The 15921-nt window shown below is 44.5% G+C and overlaps 1 protein-coding gene across 2 annotated transcripts in view; it reads right to left on the bottom strand.

Moving 5' to 3' along the window:
* The window catches only part of Tws (protein phosphatase 2 regulatory subunit tws), a 42683-nt gene that overhangs the window by 20248 nt on the left and 6514 nt on the right, over window positions 1–15921 (bottom strand). The window contains exon 1 of one of the 2 annotated variants that reach the window (XM_076439596.1): window positions 13991–14210. The exons of the other annotated variant lie outside the window; for it this stretch is intronic. The gene's annotated coding sequence lies outside the window, so the exon portion shown is untranslated. Of the gene's footprint in view, window positions 1–13990; window positions 14211–15921 lie in introns of those variants that run through there. 2 annotated transcript variants of the gene reach the window in all.

The following is a 15921-nucleotide window of genomic DNA, read 5'->3' as shown; positions in this document are numbered from 1 at the left end:
CTCGATCTTGAGTCACTCCCTGCGATTGTTAATTGCGACCCGCTGTAATTACCTCGCTCACGGTCGCGCGGTCATCAATTAACCGTCGCAGAACTCTTATTTTACCTGGTCCGTGGAAGAACCGGTATTTACGCGTTTCGGAAGTGTAAACAAAGGGTAGAAGGAAGTGAATCTACATGAAAATATGTAGAGCAACTTTGTTTTTTAACTGGGTCTCCATTTTCGCAAATCAGTGTGCGGGGAAGTAGAATTGGCCAAGCATGATCAGACGCGTCGGAGGACTGCTATTTAATAGCACGTGGTCTCGGAAGTATTGGGTTGGCAAGAAAGTAATTTCGGTTTTTAAAGTGAAATAAACCACAATTTTTTTATTCAAGCAAAATGAATAACAATGAATGAAATCGCACTTGGATCAGTTTTTGTACGTTAAGGACCAGAAGTTTTATGAGCGAAAAATTGTGAAGCTACTAGAAAGATGGCAAAAGATGATCGAACAAAAAGAAAATTAAACTAACTTCGAAAACACGCACTAAAAAGTATAAAATAATTTCTATTGAATTTATGTGAATACACGCGAACTTAAATACAACACAATCTTTTCGGAGGCGGTGCAAAATTGAAAATTTTCCGAATGACAGATGTTGCTGATTATGATTTCATTGGAATATGGTGGACTTGGAAATCAGTAGGTGGGAAGAGAAGATACATTAATATGTGAAAGCATGTAGAAGAATTTAAGGGTTTTCGTAATTTCCAGTGTCGAAAATTTTCAATTTTGCGCCGCCTCCGAAAAGATTGTATTGTATTTCAGTTCGTGTGTATTCACATAAATTAAATGGAAATTATTTTATACTTTCTAGTGCGTTTTTTCGGTTTAATATTTTTTTATAAAATTTGTTCTTTTCCATCCATCTCGGCGTAATCGGTGAACATACATAGAAAAAAAAAGCGAAAAAAGGCACATACAGATCGAGTTGAGTAACCTCCTCCTTTTTCGAAGTCGGTTAAAAATTGGGTTTTATTGCACCATAAAATACCGAAATTACTTTCAGGCCAACCCAATATTTTTGTTGGAATACACGACATCTTCGGACTCATTAGACCACCAACATCGTGTAATTAACCAATGTCGATAAGACAGGAGAACACTGTTTACACATACAGGGTGTTTCGTTTATCTGATAACGGAAATATCTTGTGACTCATTGAAGTTACGAGAAACATTTGTTTAGAAAAATTGTTCGGTATGAAGGGTACAATCATATAGTCTAATTTTTTTGAGGACTATAATGGTGGGGAGGGGGGATTTCAAAGTCAAATTAAGTTTTTTAAATGGAATGTCCTATGTTTTATACCATAGATCGATAGAGTATCAAATTCTGAGTATAATAGTATTGACCTTCATATGTCCTAAACCTAATATAGTTAACGAGATATTATCGAAACAATTTTCTTTCTTCTTTGGATAATATCTCGTTAACTATTAGGTGTAGAACATATGATGTTCAACACTTTTATACTCAGAATTTGATACGCTATCGATCTATGGTATAAAAAAAGGACATTCTATTTTAAAAAATCAAGGTAACCTTGAAATGTCCTCTATGCCTCCACCCACGCAGAAAATGTTTATGTCATACTATGGCCCCCCATGTACCGTGCAAATTTTGTTCATAACATTTTTCTATATTATTACAAATAACGGATATATTCAAGGTGGACATAGTTATTGCCCTACCCTGTTTACAAAATTATCCAAGGAAGAAAGAAAATTGTTTCGATAATATCTCCTTAACTATTAGGTTGAGGACATATGAAGGTCAACACTATTATACTCGGAATTTGATACTCTATCGATCTATGGTATAAAAAATAAGACATTCCATTTAAAAAAATGAAGGTGACCTTCATATCTTTAAAAAAAATTACACGAAAACAAAACTTTTTTGGTATCGTATGAGCCCCATTTTACCATTCAACTTTGTCCTTCAGACATTTGACGTATCTTTATAAACAACAATGATATTTGAGGTGGCAACGTTAGGTGACTCACCCTGTATATCATTCTTTATTAGTTCAACAATTTTTATATATTTCTGTAAGATTTTTTGTAAGAAACAGTGCATGTATAAATATGAATATCTATGTTGTCTGAACTTCCAACGTGTAAGGAACCCGTCAGATCCGATAATAGCAACTTTCCATCGAGTCCCGTTTCGGTTTCAAAGTAACCCGAGAGTATCTCGTGCGAGACGCGTCTAACTCAGCAGGTTTTCAGGTTTTTAGCGACGAGGCGCGGCGGCGCGCATACTTGGTTGTCTTTATTACGAGTCGAGCAGGTTGCCAGACGCCGGTATCATTATTCTCGGCTCGCGCGCGTGTCACCCGCACACGTTCCCCGACCTTGGAAAAGGGTCAACCCCGAGAAGACGAAGGCTGGCACTCACGGAGGACGCAATCTTTTCCCGGAGAGTTGCGTCGCGCGTCGTGTTGGCTCGCCAGTAATTCTCATTTATTAAACCGGGAATACCGCTCCGCCACGCATACTCGTCGTGTGCCGGATTCAACCGGCGTAGATCAATCGGTGCCCGCCCTCGCAATTCCTTCGAGGAACTGCCTCGCGATCAAAATCTCCATAAAGAATCGAATCACGGAAAAATCAACCAAATCAATTCATTGTGCCACTGTTTCCTTGACGTAACGGTATATCGAATCTAATCAGAGTTGGGCAAAAATTTTATTGAAATGGAAACTTTTCTTTGGAACTAATGGACATCGTCTTGAACATTTGCTAGAACAAATTTTCTTTTCCGATTTTTCTATCAAACTTCATATTCAATAGAAGTACAGTGTTCCCGCGATTGATGTGACTTTTGGGTATGCGGATGATGTGACTTCTTTATGCCCACTACTAGGGCGTTCCCCCATGGGCAGTCAATCGCGCTACAAAGAAATTAAGGTATTAAGGTGTTTAAATTGGGGTTTTATGGTACTTGATGTATCATTCTCAGGCATGGGACAGCATTAGTACAGGGTGTAACAAAATGTAGTATCATGGTTTTGGCAGATGGTTGTACACTTTCGGATAGGTGGAGATTTGTTAAAGGAAATTGTCGCAAAATTGACTTTGAGTTATCCAAGAAATCTGTGTTCGGCACACACGTAAAAAAACGTACTACCATTTCGTTTCCTGAGACTCGACACCCCCGAGGTTCTCACAACAATCGCGGAAACACTGTATCTGTTTTCCGTTTCGTTTAGAAAATATTGAAGACCTTGAAATCTCGCAGAACGTAACCTCGAGAAGAGGTCGTCACCTGCAAAGGAAGTTGCGTCTCCGGCGAAGAGGATGATCTGACCTGTGGTTGGACGTTTCTCCGATATTCGTTATCATCTTTTTTAATAACGGAGAACGCGACGGGGGGTGGTTGGTTCCTCGCAACCAACGTGCACCGTATTAAAAAATAACGAGGATGGGGGAGGGGGATCGAGCGCCCCGAGGCCGACAGACATAAACGACCTCTTCTAGATTAGTGGGTCAACACTCAATGTTAAAGGGATCGTAAAAGCGTACCAGTAGGCCATCCCGATGAATCCGTACGACCGCTGGAAGTGCGTTTTTGTAGGTTTTCCAGTGGCAACATACACACACACACACACTCTCTCTCTCTCTCTCTCTCTCCCTCTTCTCTCGATTCCTCTCTCCGCAGATTTTTCCGGAAGCCGACGAGACCAGCTCCGAGAAACGGCGCAGAAGTTACTGTGTCCCTCCATGTACTAACATAATGATTCCTGAACCGATTAATCATAATAAAAATGAATTGGGTGAAAAATCAAGATAATAGAAGAATAAAGATACACTATTATCAACGCGTTAGTAAATCAATATCTCACAAACAAAAGTTACAAATAATGTCTTCGAAATAAATCAATCTTACAAATATGAAAACGAACGGAATCATAATGTCCGGCATCGAGGAGTCTAGCCTCATCGTTTCTACTTCGACGGCCACGAAACCACCTTCCGATTATATTAGAAAAGCTGCGATCCGAGAATCGAAATGGCGAAAGGGTTTGGAGCGGTTCCAGAGCTAATACGCGAAAAGAACTGCCAGGGAAAAGCGAGTCCATTAAGCGGGCAGACTGTACTAATCGTGTACACGTCGAATTTTAGCAGCGAGTGTATCGGTACGAGTGCATTGTTCGCAACCAGCCGTTTCCGGCGTTCAAAGCGTGACAGTAAAAGTATCTGCTTCTTTGAACGCTGCTAGTTTCCCTCGATTTTCCTGCTGCCCCGCATACCGGATTAGCTCTCATTGTTCACCGTGGAAACGGCCACGTCCGCTGATCTTCCAGCGGGATAGCAGGCGAGCCCTGCACACAATGTCGGTCTGGGAGCCTCGATCGAAGTCGAAAGTCTTCGTCTACGAAGTCCGCACGAACTTCGCAGAGCTCGGATCTGAAGCGACCCCTTTCTCACTGCTAAACCCCCGACGGATATTTTCCCCGAAACTACCGAAGACAATGAAACGGACTAACATCGGTGAGGGTACCATCTCCTCAATTTTAAAAATTTCTCACAAAGTGTTCTCGGATCTGAAGCGAACCACGAATATACCGAAGACAATGAAACGGCCTAACATCGATAAGGGGGGTGGCATCTTCTCAATTTTTTAAATTTTTCAGCTGAGCAATTATTCTTATTGACGAGCAACGGAACGGAACACGGGTTAATAGAGCGCCAGAAAATTGACGAAGCCAGTCGCAATGCTTGCGAAACGTTGGGCAATTAATTACGGGAGAATACCAGGCCGTGAAATGTTTTGCAATCTTCTTTCGGTTTCCGAGGATTTCGCTCACAAGAGCAATGGCTTGCGAAACTACCTTGAAACGAGGAAGGGTCAATTGATTTGCTCGCGGAGGCTTGTCCTGTAGCAACCACGCGACCGGATCGATCCACCGGAAGGACCATTAAACTGTTCCGAGGAAGATACACCAAGTTCCCGGCGAAGTAATTTGCGGAACGCTCATAGTATCGCGGACTCGGCTCCGTGGCAGCTATGCCGCAGCCACGCCACGCCACGCCACGCCCTTGCATCTCTTATGCGTTTTCCTTCGAACTTTCTATTCTATTCTTGTCCCCTGCTACTAGCAAGGTTCTACAGGAGAAATTATGGGGAGAGGGTAAATCATCTCTTAATTGTTCTCGAATTTCTTTAAAAAATAGAGCACCAGAATCTTATGCATAGTCCAGAATCTATGCCCGCATAGAATTTCGAAGGACTCGGATTAAACATTGGACAAAGTAACGACGAAAAAAGCTTCTATTCTTAAACAGCATCTCATTAAGTAAAATTTGTTTCTTTATTAAATACAGGGTTTTAGGCACTTGCGGTAGTGCAATTAAAAAATGTTTTAGACAAAAGTTTGTCAGTACTTGGTGACCTACATGTTCGCATATTCTTAAATCTGAAAAAATGCTTTTTACGTAAAAAAAAATCCTTGGATAGGAACGTATGGTCGAATTCGTTGGACCACCACGTTCTCCGGATCTGTCTCCGTTGGATTTTTCTCTTTGGGGATATCTGCAATCTGTTGTATACGAAACAACAATCAATAATGTTCAAGAACTTCGGAATCGCATAACAACTGCATGTAATATAAACCGAGACGTCCTAATTATGGCGGCAACGAAAAGTCTGATACAAAGAGCAGAGCTCTGTATCGTAGAAGATGGATCACAGTTCGAACATCTAATGTAACTTGCTTTGTTTTGTAAGAAATAATTTTTCATTAAAGTTACGTTTGCACAAAATGTTTGAGTGTAAGGTAATTTCAAGGTCATTGTGTAATACACTGTTAAATTTGTCTCGACGTCGGAAACGATCCTATGATGTCCAAAACATATGGTGTCATTTAAAAAAGTCAAGGTGACCTTTACATTTTTACGTAAAAAGCATTTTTTCAGATTTAAGAATATGCGAACATGTAGCTCACCAAGTACTGAGAAACTTTTGTCTAAAACATTTTTTAATCCCACTACCGGAAATGCCTAAAAAATGGTGATCTCGCGGAATTGAAATAAATCCCACATCTATGTAAACCCTATTCGGGACGGTATGATTAAAACGAACGTCGCAGCGAACTGTTTTTGGCAGCTCTTCCGAAAATCGCAGCTGCGCCCGGTCCTTTCGGAAACGCGGACGGCACTTTCCTTTTCGCTAATTTGATGCACGTATCGCGCGATACGTGTCATGTACCTGCGTACAACGCCCGTGTTATTTGGGTCAGCAGCTTGCGCGGTAATTGGCAACGGGCTAATTCCCTTACAATTAGTCGGTTGACAGCATGGAGAGCAGAACCATCCAAGCCGGGTTCAATTTCGCCAGCTTCGACGCCCTCGTCACACCGGAAATAGCTCTCGCTTCTTCCGTCGAACCTCCTCGAGGATAGCGCGTCCGTGTACATTTAATTTTAGATTGATATTAATGCTGAATCGTCGCGCGTTTACGCACCGATCATGATCTCACAATTATATTTATCCGTTCTGGACCACCGAAAAATTCCGAAACATGCGACTCACACCGGAAGTAGCGAATGAGACGCAGTCAATCGGAACCTGTTTGTCCTTAGTCATTTCCTCGGAAGAAAACGAATCAACAGAAATCCATGAATACATTCTCTTAGAAATTTTCATTGCTGGTCTGACTGATATTGTTTGACAAGTGGTAAATGTAAGAGTCGTGTCACAACGTTCAGGTTCGCATTTCACTTAGCAAGCGTGCGAGCAAAGTGCGAGTCGCTGTATCTCGCGAGCGAAGAATTCTTCCGTTGCAGGAGCCGAGAGCACGTCATAAGTGGACGTAAAAGCGGCTGTTAGCTTTTGTAGCCGGGAATAATGAAAAATAAAGGCGTCATCCGTGAGGTCGGCCGACACTTTCGGCGTGGACTGGGCGGGATATCGACTCGGGAACAATTTTCTTCCGTCGGCGTGGCAGGTGGTAATGACGCCATTATTACGAAGTCGCCTCGAGCGACGGGCGAGGTGTGCGAATCAATTGGCCGCGGCATTAACCGAATTTCAATTTCAATCGCGCGTTACGATCATCGCTCGAACGAGCCTGTCGCGTTGGGAACAGCAAAAGCTTCCGTTGGAAAGCTCGTCTCGCGCAATAAATCGCGAAATCTATGATATCCCCCTCATCGGTTTGCACTTTTATCCCTGGCAATCAAGAAATGCAGCAAACCGCGCGATCTAAATACAATAGGCAGCCGATATTAATACGCTCCGATAACGACCGGCTTCGACCTCTTCAGGTACTCTCTTTCTCTCTATCTCGTGACATTAAAAGTCGCGACCGAGCTGCCAATCTCTATGGAAATTTGAAAGTTTGAACGTTATCGCGTCAATTCGTCTGTCCGGTAAAGAGAGCGACTATTGAAAAAATTTTAATTTTGCATGGAAGTCCCTACGATAAGATAACGATAGCGCACTCTAGTTAAATTCCCGATTTTGACGGAAAGATTAAATAAACGCTGGGATAGCACAGAGGGGAAAGTAAACGCGTGTGCCACCTGTGGGGGTTGAACCCGAAGTTCACCCATCGAGTAGAATCGTGGCACTCGCAACCGACGATTTATCGCGGGCATCGGCGAGCGGGGTCGACGATCCTGCACACCGAGTGGTAGGATGAGGAATAACAGGTGGGTCGCGGTTACTATTAAAACATCGACGGTTAAAGCAGCTGGGTCGACACGGGCAACGATTAGGGTACAACTCGTCGGAGGGGAGGGTTAGTTCTCAGCAGCTGACATGCTGTGGCGCAGGTGGAAGGGAGAACACGAATCTACGACTTTTCCTCGGGAAGATCCTATTATTCCATTAATTTAACTTAACTAGTTTCGTTTGAATGCTGTTCGATGTGCAGCCCTCCTCATTCCTATAATTTTCGGGGGCGCTTAGAATTTCGCGTCCAGCCGCGCATCTTACGCCTTCCGCCAACTGGGAGATAGAAGCCGGCTCAGACTGGAGAGCAAAGGAAACAGAAGGAGATGGCTTCCGGATCGATAGGTCGCGGGTTTATCGACTCGCGAAACTGCGTGCCAAAGAAACGCAACGAACGCGAGTGTAGAGCTTCCGTTGAATCCCAGAGCCAAGTGGCTCGAGTTGAACTCGAGAAATTTACCCTTTGTTGCATTTAGCGCTCGGCTTAATTGTCGGACCGCTCGCGGGCACGCTCGGCCAACTTCTAACTCGGAAATCTTCTCGCTTCCCCCTCGAATCTCGCCGCTGGGCTCGCCTTATCCTTGATCGCTTTCGAGAAAACGATCCGATGAATATTGGCAGACAACGAGGAGAGGACAGTTGGCCAGGTGTCTTCGAAGAGGGAAACATTTGGAACGTCATCGATCGCTGGCGTGCGGATTAATATTTATATGCGCGTTTATTTATTTTTACATTCTTTTCAACTCGTCGAGGTCATCACAAGGTCAAATAATCATCGTCACATGGTGTTCATCTCTGGTGTACCGTGGAATAGTGGTCTGAAACATGTCTTTGCGGCTCCGATATATTTGACATATCGTGAACGGATGTTTCGCTGGAGCAACTCTGTCGCTTGTTCAGCTCTTGCCCAAGCCCACGTGTTTGCAGTTTCGAGCTTTGATAGTCCAAACACGGATCCCGCGTGTTCCCATTGCACGCGGGTGGCAGCCGCCGCGGCAGTTACGCAACCAGGGCGCAAATAAACGAGACTGTCCGCGGTAAATACGGGCGAAACGAGTCCTCGTTTCCGATAACGCGCTTGTATCGTTTCGTAATAAACGTCTCTCTTTCTCTCCCGCAAGACGCGTTCGTCAGAAATTTCCGAACTGGCGCGACAACACCCTTTCGAGCTTCTGGGCTAAGTGCACCCTCGCAAGACACACTTGTCTTCTCCTTCTCCAGGCTCCCAATCCTCCACGAACAATGTCCCCTCACTCTCGAGAAAACATTCGGTTGTTTGCCACTTCCACTTTCACTTTCGTCGTAAGTAGACTGCGGATTTTATGCGTTTATGACAAAAATGAAATTGAAATTAAACGTCGTCTTCTCCTTGTAATGGATGCAGACAATTCGTATTTTCCACAAAGATCCGCAATCTACTTACGAGGATAGCTGATTATTTCACTTATTTTCTGAGCTGCTCGCCATGATCCCCTCATCGCGGTTTCTCCCTAAAAACATATCAATGGAGACTCATCGTTTCCGATTCACGATAGAGGACCTTGCAAGGATCCGTCCGATAGTTCGCGCGCGGCTCGCATAACAATGTAATTACGTTACGCGTCTAAAATAGCGTCGCGTTAATTGTCCTCGAGCGTAGGACAGCCACTCGAAGGGTCTTGAACGGCGACGTCGCCGTCGGAATGTATGCCGGATCACGCGCGTCGCCTTTCACGAGCTACTCTCTTCGCCGAATGAAAGTATTATCAGCGCCCGTTATTTCCGTGCCGGGCTCATTTTCCATTTACGAACAGGAAAGACACGCGGCGCGACTGATCGTAAAACGGGAGTCGTCGAGACACGGTTCGGAACGATCGTGTCCCCTCCGCGAACACACGTGTCGATTCGCTCCTTTTCGGATATCATTTTTCCTGTTCCCGAGGCTGGCCCGCACCGCAAAACGCTCTTGCGTATGCATGTGACTCGGATGTGAGTTGAATTCGGAATGTAGCCGGCGCGGCGGTCTCCTTGACCCACTGATTAAGTCGGCGTACGCTCGGTTTCGGCGCGAGCAACCACTCGCAACTAGTTTGCCCTCGTGCGAACGCACTTCCCGAGGTGAGCTCTCTCTCTCTCTCTCTGCTCCGGAATCACCAGCTCTGCCCCGGAGAGCAAAAGAGTGAATCCGGATCCAGCGAGTACACCGTCGATGCGAAAGGAGGCTATGTATTTAACCATTGTATAGCGGACCACCCTTACAATCATTCATGATGTTCATGACTAATTTTTTATTATTGACTACTCATTTATTAATTTTTGCAAACATATTTTTGAAGGTGCCTCTTGTAGTCACGTTAGTCGTACTTACTACTACTATAGTTCCATCGGAAGAATGTACATTTTGTTCCCTCTGCGTAGAGCAGGGCCCGCTCTAGGTGGGTGGCAACCCGAACATTTGTCCGGGGCGCGAAAATTTAGGGGCACCATTTTGGCTGTAACTGTGAGAAAAATATTGATGTGTGAAATACCCAATTAATAGAAAATTTGCTTATATTAAAATAAATGCTCTCTTTTATTAAAATTTAAATAAAATGATTTGATTTTTATTGAAGATAAACAAAAAAATATATATATTATATATTCCTAAGAAACAGCAATTTGTCTTTTTGTCCAGGGCGACGTAACCGCTAGAGCAGGCGCTACATAGAGTAGGCGTGGCCTGCCCTTGGTAGGCGTGGCACCGTTGCCCTCCACGTAACCAGAGCAGAATCTCGGACTCCTCCGAACTGAATCGGTACTCGAAACAGCCCGGAACACTTCCTCGAGATTTCCTATCGTGTTTGAAGTATTGCACACAGAAGAATGGAGGCGCCCTTCTAACAAGCTTCGCCAAGCACCGGTAGCTAATAGGATAGTCCAGCTGGAGGCGCACAGTTTGTCGCCTAACGGAGCAACCGTATTCACGGGTAGCCACCGACGCAATCATCGAGAGCCACTTCCCAATGCTTATCAGGGGCGAACAGGAAGCGAAAGGTTTATGAAAATGTTCGTCGACGAATCGGGGCTCGCGCCTAATTAAATCGCACGGAGGGGAACGGAGCTCACACCGTTCCGTCGCAGTTCGCAGTTGTCTGGTCTTCGCTTCTCTCGTTTCTCTCCTTATCGATCTCGACGAGGGCCTCTTTTGTTCGAATCTCGCGTGACCGTCGTCGATCCTCGCGCGGAAATAAAAACAACCGAGCGGAGCCGGCTCGACGGGGACAGTTATTGCCGAGCCAGACGGGGCTTAATACGCCGGCCGAAAAATTGGAATATCTTCTTCCCATTTCACGCAGCCTCATTGTTACCCGCCGTATCTTCCACCGACGAACGCAGACCGCCCGTAGGAACCCATTGTCTTTCGACACGCCGCCCCCTCCCCTCCTCGTTCTGGATTTAAACTCTCCTGAAAAATCCAATTTTACTCCCCCGGTCCAAACTAGATACCAACCCTGTCTACCGTAAACGTATCAGTCATATTTTATGCGACAGTTTAATCCTTTAAAGACATGACGTTCTCAGCAATCCGTAATTTCATCAAACAATACTTTCAAATAGTATCGAATAGAAGCTTTCCTTTTCATTCTACGTGTTGCCTTGAATTCGCGAGGTCGCGCTTCCTGCGATCGCGTCTGCCAGACACGTGCTACGATTCTAGGGTTACGATTAACGACGTCTTCGAGGAACGATCGCAAGGTCGACGAGCGATTTAGAGGCGACGCGATCGAGAGAATCAATTAGAGACCAAGGACCCGGGAATCATCGATACCGAGCACCGAACTCGAGATCCGGATCATGACCGACTCCGAATGGAAACGACGATAGTCAACGATTTGCCCGGCCTTTATTGGTAGACAGCGGATTCGATGCATTTATGACAAAAATGAGTAGGTGTAATTTAAAACGGTAAAAAAATTAAAGGAATTTTAGAATACTGTTGTATTATTTTGGTAGAAATAAAACAGTTCTGGAAAAAGCTCAAAATGGAAGAATTGTTGCAGTGTCGTATCTGCTGTTGCACAATGTAATCAGTGCTGGGCAATAAATAAATGTATTTCAATAAATAATTATTTAAATAAAAATTTAAATAACAAGTTATTTGTTATTTGGATATTCAAATAAAAAGCAAAAATAATGATTTATTATTTGAGCGAGTCTAAATGAATTATTTAAAATAATAAAGTTAATTGTTATTTACAAATATAATTTCAATTATTGTTTGTATTGACAAATAAAAAAGCGCACGTGTTCATTGTATATACAAAATACAAGAAATAAGGGAAGACCAAAAACTATTTATTTGATTTCCACCTCAATCCAAATAATCTTTTATTTGCAAATAAGAGATAATAAGTAGATCACTTTTGGAATTATTTAAATTAATTTTATTTAAATAAAAAGTTTAGTTATTATTTGCAATTAAAATCACACGTTCATTTATTATTTAATTATTTATTATTCAAAATAAAATTTTCCCAACACTGAATGTAATGTATAATAGTATGCGTCACCATCGGCAGCCGAAAGGACGATCCATTCCGTTCCGATCCGTTTCCATTTACAATAACGTTTAGTTTAATTAGAGAAAAAGAACTCCACTCCAATCATATCCTTGAACAATGTTCAACTTATTAAAAATATTAAGAAAGAACATAAATGTCTATTTCACTACAGATTGGTGAAATTCAGCTAGAACATTGTTACGTTGCATAAAGATCCGCTGTCTACTTATTAGTTATTCGATTTTTTATTCCGAGCATAGTGTCGCGCGGAAATACGTGACCGATACTGAACGCGCACACCTTCCGGTTGGTTTCCACCGATCAGCTGGCTCGTGTACGACGAAGGTATCGCCGTGGTTGACCAAATTTGGCTGCGGAGAGAAGAGAAGAATACTTTCGATTCTTCGAGTATTTCCTGCGACCGAACGGAGTTGGCCACCCACTTCTCTCCTAACAAAGGCACGGGGAATCGTTCCGAGTTGCTATCCGACTCGAAGTTACTGGATCGAGTCTTTGGAATCCTCGGTTGAAAAGGATCCCGTTGCAAACGGTCCGAGAGGAACAACAACTGTGTTCTAACTTAACTCATATCCGACTAGTCGGAAGTCCCATCGAAGCCACGACAAATTCCATTATCATTGGCCTCTCGCATTAGCGATCGCATCTCCGATATTCCATTCAGGAAGGACCTCTCTCTCCTCCGCCCCTGCCTCTAGCTAACCGATAGACACGGCGCGTCGCGTCATCCCGTGGAAACGGATCGAAGATCCTTGGCGCCGACACCGGTGGGCTGGCCTTCACTATTTCAGAAAAGATGCGGAACTGTGATCGATCAACCAATGAAAGAATTATTCCAAATTTTCTCCCAAAAGGTGAATCTCGGATTCGTGAAACTACGCGCACGGAATCGGTGTAACAGATCTAAGGATAATGAATAGACTGCGGATCTTTGTGTAATTATAGCTTTTGAAAACTTTCAAAAAATGCTAGGACATAAAATATGACAGAATTTAGTACGATTTTAAATTATTTCAGATCTACAAAGGCCATTGCCACAGAAAGTGAGATTCTATTTTATTCCGGCTTCTTCAGATTCGTCTACAAAAATTGAAAATTGCATAAACATCCGCAGTCTAATAACAAAGAATTCAGAGGAATACAAACAAAGGGTTTCGAAGCACCTTCTGTTACCAATACAGTTGTTGGCTCGGGCAAAGAAATTTTCGGGGGATATGAACCGTTTCCCTACATTCGGTGTACATACAAGTGAAATTCAGTTGACTGCGCGGCTCGCCGAGCCGTGAACGGAAAATATCGTGAGAATTTCTCGCGTCTCCGGGTACCAATGACCCGTAAACTCGTTTCATCGTGGCGACCCTTATCTCGAGCGCCTCGCGCCGCCGGCATTGTTCGCCGTCGATGACGAGTTAAGTTCGAATCTCCGTAATAATTCAGAAGCAGCGGAGAAGCAGCAGATGCGCTCGAGGAAACCGAAATGCGCTATATAAATCCGTCCTCGGTGCGCGTGTTCTCGAATTATGCTTTGGGTCTGGTCGAACTGTTCAAGCCATCGACTGACGTCGCTTTTCTGTGATATCATACCTGTCAGATGAAAGATTTAAGGTCGATCCACACTATACGGCACGACAAACTATTGAAACATGCGTTTTAAATGGAACTGTTCACACTATACTGCACGGAACAATGCAGTATACTGTAGATCGAATTTTAGAGGGTCGCTAACCTTCATGTCAGGGCGATCCCCATCGTAGTCGTCGAAAAAACATACAGATCATTCTCGGTTCCCAAAGTTCCGGGGCACTTAGGGCACAGTTCGCTATCAATCCTGGAACCGAGTTCGGAGAGGTTGTAGCAATTGCCAGTGGTATTTGAGAACTGTGAAACTCGTCGGTGTCGCTTGGAAGTTTCTCGATCGGAGTCCAGGAAGAAGAAGAAGAGGAGGAGACTCTGGTCGAATAAGGCTGCGTTTATAGTTCCTGTCTCGCGTGCTTTTCGTCTCGCGTGCTTTTGGTCTCGCGAGACAAGCGGGTCATAAATTTCGAGCGGGGTCGACGGGCCCACTGTGCCCCCCGCTGTGCGTGGCACAAAAAAAGGTCTCCGAAGATATCCTACCGCCTTAAAGGAAAGCTATCGGTAGTTTACCTAAACGAACCGTGAAGCCGTAGAGACCTTTTTTCGTGCCTCGCACAGTGGGCCCGTCGACCCGCTCGAAATTTATGACCCGCTTGTCTCGCGAGACCAAAAGCACGCGAGACGAAAAGCACGCGAGTCAGGAACTATAAACGCAGCCTAAAAGAGACTCTTTCGCGGAGAACAATCGGCTGGAAACTAGACAGAAACCGCGCTAACTAGTTTCTGTATGTTGAGACAACTGCTTGGACGCGACGGTGCGGATTAACGAATGAACGTTGGAACGAGTGTGGCCGGTGCGGAGGAATCCCGGAGGATCGCGTTCGCGAGCTCGCAATTATATTCGCGGCTCGGCTCGGCTCCGTGGATTTCCGTCAATTGAATAACTACTCGGTCTAGTCCCAGGTCGCCTTTGTACACTTGTCCACTCGCGATTCAACTCTGTCCGGTATCAAGAGGACGTTGGGAATAGCCTGGCAACGAGCAGATCGAGAAACGTCGACGTTCTGCAACCGGAAAACGCAGAACTCGTCCGGAGAGAACACTGTGGATGGTATCTCTCTCTATCTTTTTCTTCGGTTTCCCTTGCGCACCTTTGAACTTTCACGAGTTTCTATCCGGCTCCTAGACGCCATTAACGGATTACGATGTTAATGGGAATTCGATCGACGTGACGTCGATAACGGAACAAAGCGTTCGGTTCCAGAGTAATCCTTCTTATTCCGCTCGTTCCTCGTTGCACGGCGGATCTTTGCTTTCGATTATCGTTTATGATTTCCAATATCCGTGCTGACGTTTACGTGAAATATAAAGTAGTTGCAGCTACAGTCACAATCTCGTAGCGTGTGACAGAAAACAGTTCGGAGAGCAAAGGGTTAATCGTGAACAACCAAATCTGTCTCTCGAATTATTCCCAGGTTTCCGGAAACCGTGACCTTTCTCGAGCTATAGAATTTATGTAACACTGGATTCTCTCGGGGAACTAAAGCATGGAATTTACTGGAGGAAAAAAAAGAGGACGAAGGATCTAACTCGGGCCTGGACACAGCCGCCTCCAGAGAGTATAAATCGACGTCGACCCGTTGGAACACTATGACGATTCCAGGGGACGAGAATTATTCAAGGGATTGGAAAAAATTGCAATTACTCTGATTGGCTCCGGAAATGTGTCCAAGCTTTCAGTCGGGAGTTGCTCCAGATTACAGTGCAGCGGTACGGCGCGAACCATGAGCAAGAGAAAGACCGGGCTCGGTGCGGCGAGAGATCTTTTCTGTTTTTCTTTGTTTGTCGATCGACAAACGAATGGGCGGAGGCGGAATGCACGTGCTCCAGGAAAGGGAGCAAGGAACAGGCCTTTCACCTTGAAACAACACACATAGCCCGAAATAGACGGGGCGCACTCTATTTTCGGGCAGCCGTGAAGCTTGGTCCTCGAGTGCGCTTTACTCCGGCGCATCGTGTCCCGGCTGACACGTGGACACGAGACTTTCCTTTTAACGGAGAACGATGGAAAGTCGTGGCGTT

This window comes from Lasioglossum baleicum, chromosome 15 (genome assembly GCF_051020765.1).
Source record: "Lasioglossum baleicum chromosome 15, iyLasBale1, whole genome shotgun sequence".
NCBI classification, from domain to species: Eukaryota; Metazoa; Arthropoda; class Insecta; order Hymenoptera; family Halictidae; genus Lasioglossum; species Lasioglossum baleicum.
This window is presented reverse-complemented; position numbering and strand designations above follow the sequence as displayed.